General features: G+C 46.9%; 1 protein-coding gene across 6 annotated transcripts in view; it reads left to right on the top strand.

The window, feature by feature from the left end:
• The window catches only part of RUSC2 (RUN and SH3 domain containing 2), a 62,622-nt gene that overhangs the window by 5,854 nt on the left and 44,431 nt on the right, over positions 1-12,337 (top strand). For 4 of the 6 annotated variants that reach the window (XM_062018450.1, XM_062018452.1, XM_062018446.1 and 1 more), the window contains exon 2: positions 1,975-2,150. The exons of the other annotated variants lie outside the window; for them this stretch is intronic. The gene's annotated coding sequence lies outside the window, so the exon portion shown is untranslated. The remainder of the gene's footprint in view (positions 1-1,974; positions 2,151-12,337) is intronic. 6 annotated transcript variants of the gene reach the window in all.

The raw sequence follows: 12,337 nt of genomic DNA, 5'->3' as shown, positions 1-12,337 counted from the left end.
CTGCCACGTACCATCTGGTCACACTGTCTCAAAAAGAGCAGCACAGAACTTGACATGATACAGAAAGGGCAAATGAGGGTCATTAAAAGGCTGAGATAGCTTCTGTAGGAAGAGAAAGAAAAGTAGAAAATAGTGGGAAAGAGTAAAGGCCTATAAAATAGTGTACAGTGGAGACAAGTTGAGTAGGGAATAACCTTACCCAGCTTTACTGTTTCTCACGACACAGAGGAAGCACATCCAGCAAAATTATTCATTAGGCTGGAGGTAAAGGAAGTCCTTTTTCAACACAGTTGATTTGCAGAACATGTTGCTATGAGATGGCATGAAGGCTGAAAATACACACAGATTCCAAAAGGAACCAGACACCTCAATGGCAGAGATGAGTTTCAGTGGTTGTTAAATATGATGATCAGTGCTAACTCTGGAAGTTCTTTGACTGATGGTTGTGCAGGCTGGAAGAAGGTGTCCTTAGAAGATCACTGTATGCTCTATACATATACTATATGTATATGCTGGTGCCAAAATGTTAAGGATGGGCACTAGACCAGAAGAATTCTTGTTGTGACCCAGTATGGTGGTTCATGTAACGAGAATGCACTCAAACACTGAAAATGTGGGGTGAAAATGAACTGCTTTGATTTTGAACGCTTCTGGTCTAATGACTGTCCCATGGGAGTTTACACACAGGTCAACAGAGATTGTCTTTACATCTTTTGTTAGCAAATCTGAAAACACTTGCAGGAGAAGGGGACTGGTGCAGGCACAGCCCATCAGCTCAGTGTTTTGGTTGTTGTAGAGTATGCCAGCTCAATGGCTGCTGCCCAGCCAGCCAGGTGAGGTGCTTGGTGTTAGCTGTTTGGTCCTGTCCTTGTTCCTTCTTTGCTTCTGGTTTATTGTCCTGATGGAACAAAATCTGGATTCTTAAAGCCTCGTGTTCATGTAACTGTGGTCATTATTGTTATCCATCCAAATGTCCCATCCTACGGAGAGGGGAATGAGCAGGCTACTGTGAATTCTGTTGTGAATTCCTTTATCCTTTCCAAGTCCCATGTTGCAATTTCCTTCACAGTCTAAATAACTAAATGTCTCCAGTCTCCCTCCACTGAGAACTGAGGAAGGCTGGGACTGCACACTGCCTCAAAAAGTCTGTTTACTGTTAACAGAGTGCCTTAGATGCTCTTTTTAAGAGCAGTAGTGGAAGTCACTGTTACTTGCTGCTCATCCTCTTGAAAACTTACCAAATCAAGATTTTTTGTTGAAGGAAAGCTGGCTGAAGCTGTAGCAAAGCCCAAATCAGCAAAATCAGACAGTAGCAACCGGCACATGATTTTTATCTGACATTTATCTTGCTGGAGAGGAATTCTTAACTGCTTAAACCTGGACATAGTGAGATTTTGGGAACACTGGACAAAGAATCCAGTCATAATTTTACCTCTACCAGATTCTTTGAACCCCAATCTATACACCTATGAGCTCTAATGTTTGTGCCTTTTTCATTGAGATTAAAAGCCTTTGTTTTTCTGACCAGTTCCCTGTTCCTTGCAGAGGAAAAAAAAAAAAACCCAAAGTCTCCTGTCAGTCTAAAGCTGTTTTTAATCGACACAAGTGCGTGGGGTGCCTGTCTGCCAGAGCCTCCAGCCTGTACACCGAGTCCCTTTTTAGCACGCTTCTCCACACAGCTATATCTGGCTCCAGTTCCTTGCTCTGGGAACGTGACCTCATCGTTGTTTTGGTATTTCCAGTGATTCAGCCTGGTCCGGGGCAGGGAGGAGTCATTCCTGGTGCAGGCTGACCGGGTGTTCGTGCGTTGTTGGAATTCCAGAGCGATGTAGCCCCAGCCCTTCCGCTGCCTTGACAGCTCGGCTGAGGTTGGGCTGGTGCGTCATATTCCTACCTGGTAGATGGCCTGGCCACAGCTGGTATTGGGATTGAAGCTCCTGCTTTTGGGGATAATGGGCATCCCTGTCTTTTCAGCCCACCTGCCGTGGTGAGGGTGAAGAAAGCTGGGTGCAGTTGCTTGTATGCCTGGGAAGGCTACAATAAGTCTCTGCTTTATGGGTGGAAAGAGAATCTCGCAGAATGCTCGTTACTGTTTGCAGACTGCCAGCATCTCTCAATGAAGTTAACGTCACAACATCTGCAGCAACTTGGTAAGTGTTGTGATCCTTATTTCACAGGGAGGGGAAACTGAGGCACCAAACAGGGAGGTGATCTGCTTGAGGCTTTATGCAGCTGAGCTGGAAAAGTAAACTCCTGTGAATTGGTACCAACTGTGCCCATCCTCTCCTGTGATGGCCGGATTCCTCCAGTGAACCATGAATGTAGACAGTGGGTCAGGCTGAGGTAGAGCAGTGCTTGCAGGGAAGAGCAGTTCCTAAACTGAGGCTAGGCCAGATTGTACAGATTGCTAAACCCCACTTTCTGTGAGTGTCACTTTCCTCCATCTCTCCAGGTGTGGTCAAAAAGCAAAGAGGGGAGATCATAGACAGGGTTCCCCAGATGAGGATGTTTATGCTCCTGGGGGGCTGTGGATGCTGCAGGGCTCTCACTTGTGCCTTGACAGGATTGCTGTTGTTGCAGATGTGGTGAGCCTTATTTCAGCCTTGATCTAAACACTCTTCGTTGTAAATGGGTTTATAGCCTTGGGGATCATCTGGTGGTTAGCCATTCCCTGGCCGAGACCAGTTTGGCTAAAGGAGGAATTTGGTAGAAGATACAGCTTCAGTGTTTTCTCGCTTGGCAGAGAACCAGCCTGCAAGTATGGTCACTTCACCCTAGGAGAGACCATTTCCAGTTTGTAACCACGCAGGAATAAGTCATGAAGGCTCATGATGTTTGGAGAAGCAGCCCCATGTCTGGAGTCTTCTTGCCCATGTTGACAAACGCTTGGTGATGAAGTAGTGCCTGTGTTTTGTCTCAGACAGACCCAAGGAGCTGCACCTGGTACCAGATTACTTTAAGGTCCCTGTGCTCTCCTTGAAGCTAGATTTTTAACAGCACTTTCTTGTGCAATTAGGCAAAGTCAACTGTTCTCACGCTTTTTCTTTTGAGGCTAGGCAACAGTTTTTTTCAAAGTCCCCCAGCCTCTGCAGAACACACCTCAGATGCTTCAGAACTAGATGAACTCCCTGCTTTTTGTCACTAGTGGCACCTAGAGGTCACTGGTATGAGCTCTATGCATGTCTGGAACCAGGCTTACTGAAAATAGGCTATGCCTGCTGTGGTATCTTGAGCATCTTGAGGCAGCTACTTCTCAGCCTCTTGCTGAGGTCTTTCAGTTGTTATTTAATGGGCAGCAGCCATCAAAACTCACTTACTGCTGCTTCCAGTTGTGAGCACAATGGAGGCAAAGCCTCCAAACCCACTGACACATTGCTGCTTTGCTGAGCTAGTCTTCCTTTTTCAGTGCAAATCCAGTAGCAGTGCAGCTTGCAAGTTATCCTGAAAAAGCAGAGAAAGAATAATCCTAGCAGGCTGTGGCAAAGGCAGTGAACTGGAGAAAGTCCCAAAGATGTAGAGCCCCTGAGCATGAAGGGAGGGCCTGGACAATGGGAATGGCCTCCTGCACAATGAGCTGTTCACACACAGGGAAGGCACAATGCTCTGATCAGCTTTCCTTCCAGGTATGATGGGCTGCTGTAGTGCTGTGCACCAAGGAATGTGTGGGGCTGGGGCTGTCCCAGGTGGGACCTAGGATGAAAAATGGCTTGGGTTTGCATTACTGCTAGCAGGTGCTAGAAGGCATATGGAGTTGTAGATGCTGATGGAGAGTGTGGAGCTGAGGGTCTCCTCTTGCTGGTAGGGATCACTTCACCCCATGGCTTCCCCTGGCAGGCAGCTGCCTTCCCAGCCCCTTCCCCGCCTGAACAGACAGGCCGTGGCGTCAGCCCGCACAGCCCCATCACGCTCGCTTCTTTCTGAGCTTGCTGTAAATGGCTCTCTGTAACATGAGCTGCATTTCTGCCATACTCCTCTCCAGAGTGAATCTGTATTTACACTGGGGCTTTCATTAGCAATCTGGCCCGTGCATTGCCAGCAGCCTGCAGCCCGCTCACATGCTCTGTGAGTGAGCCCACCACCCTGGCAGCGCTGTGCCCGGGGAGGGACAGGTCACTGGCAGCAGGAGAAATCCTTCAGCCATCTCCTCTCTGGAAGAAGTGCCTTGTCATGTTGCATCTCACCCGCCATCCAGCAGCAGCCAGGGAGCTGCCTGCAGAGACTCCCCGCAGCTGATCGCTGAGCTGGTTTGTCCCCCTCAAACCCAGCTGAGGGAACAGGCTGGGTTTGCTCTGGATTGTCGCTGGCTCTGTGTGCTATATTCTCCCTACTGCTTTTGTGCCGTTGCACCGCACCCAGCTTCCAGCTGCAGTGAGCTGAGCCCACAAGCTGGGGAGATTTTATCTGGCAAGGTAGGAGCTGATCCTTTCCATTTGTCCTGCTAAAAGTAATGTGGCCAGTCCTGCCCTTGCCTGCAGAGCATGCTTCAATTAGTAGCATGTTTGTGGTTTTATTTTGGGTTGTTTTGTAGCTCTGAAGAACAGTCAGTATGCTGCTTAGGCTGTAGCCTCTGCTACAGGGAAAGAAAATACGTATATCCATTTTCTTTTTACTTCCATTCTGGAAAATCAAACTCTGGCTCCGTTTCTACTTTAGGATGGTGCGCTGGTCCTCCAGAGCCTGTCTGTCTTCTCAGTTCTTGTGCAGCATCCTGTGCATGTTCTGCAGGTCATATCACCTGCTTCTCAAGGAGATGTGAAAGTTGAGAGCAGTCTGAACGTGTCTTGGGACAGTTCAATAGGCAGAAAATTGCCTTAGGGAAGTTGTTATTACCCCAGAAATTAGACAGGAAAGAGCCTCCTTTCCCTGGGTAGTCCCTGATGGGGTTTTTTTTCCCCCTTCAGTCCCTTAGGGCAAGCTGGTTTGATATGGAAAGGCTTGAAGCTGCTGTTCTCCCAAGGAATGAAGGAGAGTCAGTCTTGTTAGTCTGGTGCCTTCTTTTCAGCAATCCTCAATAGCATTTAATGCTTCACCTTCCCTCATAGCTGCACACCTTTACTGGGGCTGTGTGGGGAAAAGAGGTGATGACCAAGAAACCCTGCTCTTGATGGATTTTTCTGCAGTTGCCAAGGGCAGATCAAATGGGAGGGCAGCAGCATTGTCTTCAGACCTGGCTGGTGTTTAGGCACAACTGTTCCCTTTTCAGTCCACAGCAGCTGGGATGTGCCTGCCCCTGTACACGTAGCCATCCATCTTCTCCTTGTACAGCTTGCTGTGCCTGGGCATCCCTCCCATGCGGACAACAGTCTCCTGAACAGGACAAACAAGGCTTTTAGGCCTTCTGAAGGTGATTGGTGTGTTTCAGAGGACTAGCCCAAACAAAAACCCATGGTTTAGGCTCCCTCTATATATCCCAAGTTGCTAAGCTGCAAGGAGGGAAGGGGGTGGTCCTCTAGCTTTCCCTTCTTAGCATACCCTGCTGTGCTGCCAGTGGGTGTATAAATAGTGCCCACAGTATACTATTTTGGTGACAAGCTCTTCCCAGGATTCATCCAAAGAGTTATGCGAGCAAGTGTTAAAAATAACACCAAGCCCTGCCCAAATGCTGAAGTGGTTTCAGCCAAAGTATTGGGAATCTTCCACGGAGAGCAGCCTTGGACCCTTGGGAGGAGGCAGCTGGAGGGAGTCCTTCAGGGCTCCCCATGTTTTCCTCTTCTTGTTGCCTGTTGACCACAGAGGACACTTGCCCCCAAGTTCAGCAGATGGGCTGGCCACCATGAGGATGTGAGACTCACTTCTAATTAGGTTATTTGCTACTGGGCTTTCACGGTTTGTTCTGGGTATTATCACTAGGTATAATGAGAGGTACGGGAAATTCCTGGAGGGGTTAACGTGAGATTTAATGTAGCCTGCTGCCAGGTCCCCGACAGTGGCCAGAGCTAATAAAGTCTTGGGCTGTAGCTATGGCATATGTGGAAATTCTGGCTCTGTGTTGTGTTTGTCCTGAGGACTAGCAACTGGAAGTTAGTTTAGCTGAGGAAGATATATTAAATTTAGACATTGAATTAACAACTGTAGCTCTGGACATTTTTCTTATCCATACAAACACAAAAGTTATTCCAAAATCCTGCCCTTTTGATGATGTGGTCAGTGCCTATAACTGAAGTAAAAGTGCTACAAAAAGGCTACAAAGACGCTGAGGGGACTGGAACATCTCTCTTAAGAGACAAGGCTGTGAGATCTGCGGCTGTTCAGCCTCGAGAAGGCTGAAGGGGGACCTTATTAATGCATATCAATATGAAAGGGCAGGTGTTGAGAGGATGGGGCCGGGTCTTTTTCTGTAGTGCCCAGTGAGAGGACAAAGGGTATCAGGCACAAGCTGGAATACAGGAAGTTCCACTTGAACACGAGGAGGAACTTTTTTGCTGTTCAGGTGAGGGAGCCCTGGTACAGACTGCCTAGGAATGATGTGGAGTCTCCTTCTCTGGAGGTTCCCAAACCCACCTGGGCCTATTTCTGCATCCCATGATCGTGGGGAACCTGCTTTAGCAGGGAGTTGGGCTGGATGATTTCTAGAGGTCACTTCCAATGCCCACCATTCTATGATTCTGTGAAAACTGGACCACACCACAGGGGTTGCTGGGGAGAAATATTCCTTAATCTACACAGCCAGTGCAGGATGCACCGTCCCACTCAAGAGCTGGAAGCTGCAGTTCGTTTCCCTCAAGCTGGGCTTTCCCTGTTGTTGGTCAAGTCCTGTGCTAGGTCGACGATTCATTTTCTCTCTTGCAGCAGCGGCATCAGCCCCTGCTGTGTGCTGGAAAACAGGAGACCACACTGGAAAGCAGCAGATCTTACTGAATGCATGAAGCCTAGAGCTCGTAGAAGTGCTTCTTGGAAGGCTCATGCTCTAGGAAGTCCCATCTGAAGACAGAGATGCTCCCTCTTGCAGAGAAGTGATGTGGCTTCACTCTTACCTGGTCTAATATGAGATGTAGGAGAAGTTACCCTCTGTGACAGTGGAGCACTCCTTAGTGTTACATGGAGCCTCACACACAGAAGAAAAGTGGAGCTGAGATGTCTTCTGGCTGCAGACTTGGGGACGATGCTGGGGCCTACCTTTTTTTTCTCTGAAAGCAACAGTGTCATAGACAGGACCTCTTTCAGATGCTGAGGTTTAGAACTATAACATTAATCCCCCTCTGTAGCTCTTTGGTCTTCACATTTGCATCCCCAAATACATCTGTGCTGGTTTCTGCTGTTGCAGAGGAAGGGCCAGGTGCTTCTGCAATCTCTGAGTACTTTACTTTCAGAAGGGCTGGATTTATTTTAAGCTGATACAGAAAGTTGCTGTGAAAGTAGCAGGCATGGAAAAAATGCTAAAAAGGTCACAAGTGCTGTTTGGTGCTCCACCCTTCACCTTCTCTGAAGTGGGATTACTAATTCTGGCAGATGTCTGCAGGGATGTAGAGCAGATCCTGTTAGAATATCATGGTGAGAGTTTGTTCCCGCATTGCACTGAGAATGCGGGAGAGCAGAGCAGGCACTCGTCTTCTTTGCTGAGACATGATCACTCCCTGCAACTGCCTGAAAGGAGGTTATAATGAGGTGGAGATCAATCTCTTCTCCCAAGTAATGAGTGAAATGGGTTCAAGTTATGCCAGGGAATGTTTAGATTGGAGATTAGGAGCAACTTTTTAATTGAGAGGGTTGTTAGACGCTGGCACAGGCTGCCCAGGGGAGGTGGTGGGTTCCTTATCTCTGGAGATATTCAAAACCTGTGTAGATGAGGTGCTGAGAGACATGGTTTAGTGATGGGCTTGGCAATGTGAGGACTTAATGATCTTCAAGATCTTTTTCAACCAAATCAATTTTATGATTCTGCAGTTCTGGCTTGGACTGTTGTATCTCACACGCTCTGCCTTGCTAGCCTTCCTCCCCATCTCCATTTAGCTGGTTGTCTGTTTTTCTTGCTGTGTGTTTTGAGGCACATGCTGGGTTTCTGCACAAGATAGAATGCTTTCTTAGGTGTGCATTGAAAGCACAGACTTCAGAATTGTCCAGAGATGGAAGTACATCATGGAGATGAAAAGCATGTTTCTGTTTTTCCAGGAACATGCTCTGAGCAGTCAGTCCTTCCTCAGTGGCTTCCTGCCCCACCATTCCTCTGCCTCTCCTTGCCCCTCTCCCATGTCCAGCCAACAAAAGAGCTCTCTGAGTCACCGTCACTGCTTATTGTTATGCCCGAGCCAAGGCTCTGTGTATCCTCGTACATTACAGAGCTCCTGAGTGCTCCTTCAGGGCTCCTTCCATCCTGGCATGCACTTGTTCCCCTGATTGGAATGTGTCTGGAGACTCATGACCTTGTTTTTTTGTTGTTAAGGACCTCTTTGCTGAATGTTTCTCAGTAGTCTTCTGTGCAGTGCCAGAGCCTCACACCACTATTTCTAGTTGTTCCTCTGCATTGCGAAGCCAACAGAGCCACGTGCCCCAGCTCTTTGATCTGCTTCAGGTGAGACTGAGCCCGATTTCAGTCTGTCCCACATGATCTAAGCTTGCCGTGTTTATCAAGCATCCCCTGTGACCATCTTTGCCTTCTTGACCTGCCCTGTAGCCTGTGCCCAGGCTTTGCCTCTGCCAGCTTTTCTTCCCACACACAGATCCCCTTTATCCCTGTAGCATTTATTTTGCTATGGGTGTTTCTCTAACTCAGGCAAAATTCTTGTCTGCAGTCAACAGGCATGTACTTAACATTTCTGGCTCTGGGAACCTGCCTGCCTGCCTTCCTACAGGATAGCTGCCTGTTGGTTGAATGTGTCTTTGGAGGAGGTGGACCTTGCACAACTGGCCACAAAGCAGCTGGGCCTTGCAGATTAGACTCTTTGTGCCAATTAAACGTACAGCCAAAAGGTACAATCAAGGGCTGACCTGTCAAGGAGACCTTGAGAACAGCTAAATGAGGATCTGCGCTATTATATGGGAAGAGATCAATAAAAATCAGAGAGAAGTTTAGAAAGGTTCTCATCTGGGGTAAAGAGTCATCTTCAACGAAGCCAAAATCATGAGAAGTTTGTTCTCTGTTGAGTGAAAGGAAGATGCATCCATTGGCTGAAAGGTGGTGATTAAGCATATTCTATTTAGGAAAAAAAAAAAAATCCTGGAGTATGTTTTTAACAGCCAGGTGGATTAGCTGCCAGATCAGCTGGCATGGGCTGCTTTTCCACTCTCAGGCTACACCTGTAGGTTTGCTGTGTCTTTCCAGGAGTGTGTTTCTGTTCTTCCAGGTATTCTGTCTCGCAGAATAAGCTGCTGTAAGCTTTAGCCCTGCATTAGAGGCTTCCTGCTTCTCTGAGTCAATAGGAATCATACAAGAATAAGACATCCAGAAACCATATAATCACATCTCCCTGATCAGGCATAATGGACTTGGGCTGTGCTTATGTTTCTTCATTTTATCTCTCTTGAAGCTCCCAGTGACTGGGATGTTATCTGCTGCTTCCCACATCTTAGCAGTCCAGTTCTTTCCCTCTATTCATATCTCTTGATGCCATGACACACAGGTTTGGCCAAGGCCATAAGGTAAGCATTTCTTCAGCAGCAAAATCAGAGAAAGAGAATATTTCCAATTTCTGACACTAATGGGCAATGCAAACTAACATGCATGCCTGCACATAAGTAAGGCAAAGAGCTTCTGAGACAGACAAGACCACGCAAAATACTAAGAAAACCAGTCTTACATCCTGACTGCTGTGGTGGAATAATGAATGGCTACTTTTGTCTGTTATACCTGATGCCTAACCTAAACTTCCCTGGCTGCCCAGCAGGGAGCCTGTTCCTACTGTCAGGGGTGTGGAGAACAGCTTATGCACTTGCTCTTGGCAGCAACCTTTTATACATTTCAGAACCGCCTTCACATACTCCCACGTTTTCTAAAGGGAACTAATCCTCTTGCTTTGCAGTTTACTTCTTTCTGGTATTCCTTGATTGGAACTTGGGCTCTCACCAGTTGGTCCATATAGGACATGTCCATGGTGAGGCAGGTGCCAGGCTTGGGCAGAGAGGAATGATTACTTCACATCTTGCATATGACATGCCTAATTCGTACAGCCCTACATACTTCTTGCCTGCTTCAGAGCAAAATGCCGCTATTACTCAAGTTCAGCCTGTGATCTACATTAACCACGGATCCCTTCTGAATGAGCAGGTCACACACTGATGATTGTGGGTGGGAATGTGCAGTCTGCACTGTGTGAGGTGTCATGGTGATGATTAAAGTTTATGTCACTTAGCTGTTTATGTATAGACCTTGTCCCTTAGCTAACAGCATCATTACTGGAGATGATACAGATGAAAAGTGAAAAACAGCCACTCCACCTGAGAGCCAGCAGGTTAAAAGCACAAGGGGCAGATGGGGTCCCCAGGATTTAGTTACAAGCCTGCATAATGGACACTTTTTAGTAGAAGTTGTCAATGACTCTCCCTTAACTGTCATCTTTTCCCTCCTCTTTCCAGCTTCTCTAGGTGCTTATTGGGATGTGGGTGCTCAGGCCCTCTCTTGGGTTGCACCAGAGCCCTACGCCTGCCAACCTTATGCTGTGGCACTGCTGCAAGTGGGTAGTTTTAGAGGGTACCTTAATAGCCTCTTTAATGACAATGCTTTGCCAAAGCACCAGATGACTAGATACTGCTTTATTTGCCACTGAAACATAGCCAGCTGAGACAGGTAACACTGCAGAGCAGCACTGCGTGTCCAGTTTGGGCAGTAAATGGAGAAACTTAGGGAAAAAAATCAATATAAACAACCACAATTAATAACCTGTGTCTCTAGTAAATCAGCTGGTGGTTGTATGCTCACTGGGCTTCGTTGCAGAGGTGAGACTGTTTCGGGACAGGAGAGAGGTCTGCTGAGAACCCACTTCGTGGTGAGCTGAGAGATCTCCCTGCTTGACTTCTGCTTTTGCCCTGAGCAGTGATGGCAGGGAAGTGCTTTGGCATGCGCAGAGAGAGGCGAGTGTGGGTTTTCTACATGAAATCCACAGCAGTTTTCATACTTGCTGTTGCCTTGGAAAACAGGAATATGTATGACTCAGTACTGAGGCAAAAGGGCAGGAGGCTTTTTCCGTTCCTGGTCGTGGCTTCTCTTGTATCCAACAATGACGTTTTTCTTCTCTTCTGCTTGCCTGTTCCCTGCTGCAGTGCTTATATTGCAGCCTCTGTGAGCAGAGGCATGTTTGCAGTGCAGTCACCCTCGCTTTGAGTCAGGCAGGCAATGCCCCTGGAGCGGAAAGGCAATGTCACTTTGGCGTACATCATGGGAACCATGAGCAGTCATCTTCCTTGAGCAATGCGTGCTGTGTACACAGCAATCTCTGGTTGTCCTTAGTGAACCATTCCAGGGCCACAGGTTCAGCTCAGCCCTGCAGCTTTTCAGCTGCTTAGTCGGAAATACATAATTGTTATTCGAGGTTAGAATACAAACCAGTGAATACAGCAGAACTGCTGCTGCCAAGTTCGCTAGCTCCAATATAATATGTAATGTGGCGACTTAAGGCATTCCTCGTGGCAATGGGGAACTGTAGAGTTATGGTGAAACTAATGATTTAAGAAACTTGTACTGTATAGGCAGCATTGATCCCATTTCAAAAACATTTTAATGAGAGTGAAGTTGGTAACAACTTAATATCCACTATTGAGAGCAACTGACTGGCAGATTAGAAGGCATAACTTTTTTGTAATAATACTCTTTCTGCTTCTTTTGCAAAGACTTTGACTGCTGAAAGAGTTTCTATTTCTGCTCAGTGTACCATCAATAAATATTCAAGTGAGTGCTTGGAGAAATAGCATTGCTCTTGCAGCTGAGCTCCTGCTTCAGACACTCTGAAATCATGCTTTAATTCTGTGTTTTCTGTACAGCTTTATGAGCTTGCTTTATCAGATGGAAGCTGAGACTTCAAGCATGATTCAGGAGCTGCTCTGCTTTTTCTGTCCTGATTTCTCTCTGCCTGAAAGTGTTCAGTTATTTCTTTGTGCTCTTCTTTGGGCAGTACTAAGTATTAGGGCTAAAAAACAGGCATTGAGATCTCAGGATGAGTTCTCCTCTGCAGCTGAGGGATTCATATCTCCTCGTTGGAGCAGTGCAAGCAAGTATCATATCCTATTTTTCTTCCTTTTTTTTTTTCCAGTGGATTTGCTATTATATTTTAGCTGTTTAATAAGCTGAAATGGATCTCTCAAGTTCTTGTCCTGCCTCTCCTTGAACTCACGTGGACTTCTTCCATCTTCCAAAATACCCTTTGAGAACTAATAAACAGACTACAGGAAAATAACCAGAATGTTGAAA

Source organism: Colius striatus, chromosome Z (assembly GCF_028858725.1).
Source record: "Colius striatus isolate bColStr4 chromosome Z, bColStr4.1.hap1, whole genome shotgun sequence".
Lineage (NCBI taxonomy): Eukaryota > Metazoa > Chordata > Aves > Coliiformes > Coliidae > Colius > Colius striatus.
Note: the sequence above shows the minus strand (reverse complement) of the source record. Positions and strands in the feature narration are given on the sequence as shown.